We start from the raw sequence: 3,924 nt of genomic DNA on the forward strand, positions 1-3,924 counted from the left end.
ATACATTTTGGATATGTACCTAAAGTTTAAAGCAGAAATTGGGACACTTTTGAAATTTTCATTTTTGATCAAAATTGTGGGTCCGGGGCTTACGTTTATTTCATATACGGCCATACACATTTCTGACTCCAATTGGAAAACCATGCACCAGAATTAACTTCTGTCACCTTGGTGATACATTTTGGATATGTACATAAAGTTTAAAGCAGAAATTGGGACACTTTTGAAATTTTCATTTTTGATCAAAATTGTGGGTCCAGGGCTTACGTTTTTTTTCATATATGGTCATACACATTTCTGACTCCAATTGGAAAACCATGCACCAGAATTAATTTCTATCACCTTGGTGATACATTTTGGATATGTACCTAAAGTTTAAAGTAGAAATTGGGACACTTTTGAAATTTTCATTTTTGATCAAAATTGTGGGTCCGGAGCTTACATTTTTTTTCATATACGGCCATACACATTTCTGACTCCAATTGGAAAACCATGCACCAGAATTAACTTCTATCACCTTGGTGATACATTTTGGATATGTACCTAAAGTTTAAAGCAGAAATTGGGACATTTTTGAAATTTTAATTTTTGATCAAAACTGTGGGTCCGGGGCTTATGTTTTTTTTCATATATACGGCCATAAACATTTCTGACTCCAATTGGAAAACCATGCACCAGAATTAATTTCTATCACCTTGGTGATACATTTTGGATATGCACCTAAAGTTTAAAGCAGAAATTGGGACACTTTTGAAATTTTCATTTTTGATCAAAATTGTGGGTCCGGGGCTTACGTTTTTTTCATATACGGCCATACACATTTCTGACTCCAATTGGAAAACCATGCACCAGAATTAACTTCTATCACCTTGGTGATACATTTTGGATATGTACCTAAAGTTTAAAGCAGAAATTGGGACATTTTTGAAATTTTAATTTTTGATCAAAACTGTGGGTCCGGGGCTTATGTTTTTTTTCATATATACGGCCATAAACATTTCTGACTCCAATTGGAAAACCATGCACCAGAATTAACTTCTGTCACCTTGGTGATACATTTTGGATATGTACCTAAAGTTTAAAGCAGAAATTGGGACACTTTTGAAATTTTCATTTTTGATCAAAATTGTGGGTCCGGGGCTTACGTTTTTTTTCATATATGGTCATACACATTTCTGACTCCATTTGGAAAACCATGCACCAGAATTAATTTCTATCACCTTGGTGATACATTTTGGATATGTACCTAAAGTTTAAAGCAGAAACTGGGACTCTTTTGAAATCTTTATTTTTGATCAAAATTGTGGGTCCGGGGCTTACGTTTTTTTTCATATATGGTCATACACATTTCTGACTCCAATTGGAAAACCATGCACCATAATTAATTTCTATCACCTTGGTGATACATTTTGGATATGTACCTAAAGTTTAAAGCAGAAATTGGGACACTTTTGAAATTTTCATTTTTGATCAAAATTGTGGGTCCGGGGCTTACGTTTATTTCATATACGGCCATACACATTTCTGACTCCAATTGGAAAACCATGCACCAGAATTAACTTCTGTCACCTTGGTGATACATTTTGGATATGTACATAAAGTTTAAAGCAGAAATTGGGACACTTTTGAAATTTTCATTTTTGATCAAAATTGTGGGTCCAGGGCCTACATTTTTTTTCATATACGGCCATACACATTTCTGACTCCAATTGGAAAACCATGCACCAGAATTAACGTCTATCACCTTGGTGATACATTTTGGATATGTACCTAAAGTTTAAAGCAGAAATTGGGACATTTTTGAAATTTTAATTTTTGATCAAAACTGTGGGTCCGGGGCTTATGTTTTTTTTCATATATACGGCCATAAACATTTCTGACTCCAATTGGAAAACCATGCACCAGAATTAATTTCTATCACCTTGGTGATACATTTTGGATATGTACCTAAAGTTTAAAGCAGAAACTGGGACTCTTTTGAAATCTTTATTTTTGATCAAAATTGTGGGTCCGGGGCTTACGTTTTTTTTCATATATGGTCATACACATTTCTGACTCCAATTGGAAAACCATGCACCATAATTAATTTCTATCACCTTGGTGATACATTTTGGATATGTACCTAAAGTTTAAAGTAGAAATTGGGACACTTTTGAAATTTTCATTTTTGATCAAAATTGTGGGTCCGGGGCTTACGTTTTTTTCATATACGGCCATACACATTTCTGACTCCAATTGGAAAACCATGCACCAGAATTAACTTCTATCACCTTGGTGATACATTTTGGATATGTACCTAAAGTTTAAAGCAGAAATTGGGACACTTTTGAAATTTTCATTTTTGATCAAAATTGTGGGTCCGGGGCTTACGTTTTTTTCATATACGGCCATGCACATTTCTGACTCCAATTGGAAAACCATGCACCAGAATTAACTTCTATCACCTTGGTGATACATTTTGGATATGTACCTAAAGTTTAAAGCAGAAATTGGGACACTTTTGACATTTTCATTTTTGATCAAAATTGTGGGTCCGGGGCTTATGTTTATTTCATATACGGCCATACACATTTCTGACTCCAATTGGAAAACCATGCACCAGAATTAACTTCTGTCACCTTGGTGATACATTTTGGATATGTACCTAAAGTTTAAAGCAGAAATTGGGACACTTTTGAAATTTTCATTTTTGATCAAAATTGTGGGTCCGGGGCTTATGTTTATTTCATATACGGCCATACACATTTCTGACTCCAATTGGAAAACCATGCACCAGAATTAACTTCTATCACCTTGGTGATACATTTTGGATATGTACCTAAAGTTTAAAGCAGAAATTGGGACACTTTTGAAATTTTCATTTTTGATCAAAATTGTGGGTCCGGGGCTTATGTTTATTTCATATACGGCCATACACATTTCTGACTCCAATTGGAAAACCATGCACCAGAATTAACTTTTATCACCTTGGTGATACATTTTGGATATGTACCTAAAGTTTAAAGCAGAAATTGGGACACTTTTGAAATTTTCATTTTTGATCAAAATTGTGGGTCCGGGGCTTATGTTTATTTCATATACGGCCATACACATTTCTGACTCCAATTGGAAAACCATGCACCAGAATTAACTTTTATCACCTTGGTGATACATTTTGGATATGTACCTAAAGTTTAAAGCAGAAATTGGGACACTTATGAAATTTTCATTTTTGATCAAAATTGTGGGTCCGGGGCTTATGTTTATTTCATATATGGCCATACACATTTCTGACTCCAATTGGAAAACCATGCACCAGAATTAACTTCTGTCACCTTGGTGATACATTTTGGATATGTACATAAAGTTTAAAGCAGAAATTGGGACACTTTTGAAATTTTCATTTTTGATCAAAATTGTGGGTCCGGGGCTTATGTTTTTTTCCTATACGGCCATACACATTTCTGACTCCAATTGGAAAACCATGCACCAGAATAATCTTCTGTCACCTTGGTGATACATTTTGGATATGTACCTAAAGTTTAAAGCAGAAATTGGGACACTTTTGACATTTTCATTTTTGATCAAAATTGTGGGTCCGGGGCTTACGTTTATTTCATATACGGCCATACACATTTCTGACTCCAATTGGAAAACCATGCACCAGAATTAACTTCTGTCACCTTGGTGATACATTTTGGATATGTACATAAAGTTTAAAGCAGAAATTGGGACACTTTTGAAATTTTCATTTTTGATCAAAATTGTGGGTCCGGGGCTTATGTTTATTTCATATACGGCCATACACATTTCTGACTCCAATTGGAAAACCATGCACCAGAATTAACTTTTATCACCTTGGTGATACATTTTGGATATGTACCTAAAGTTTAAAGCAGAAATTGGGACACTTTTGAAATTTTCATTTTTGATCAAAATTGTGGG

The sequence above is a fragment of the Pseudophryne corroboree genome, unplaced genomic scaffold (assembly GCF_028390025.1).
Source record: "Pseudophryne corroboree isolate aPseCor3 unplaced genomic scaffold, aPseCor3.hap2 scaffold_416, whole genome shotgun sequence".
NCBI classification, from domain to species: Eukaryota; Metazoa; Chordata; class Amphibia; order Anura; family Myobatrachidae; genus Pseudophryne; species Pseudophryne corroboree.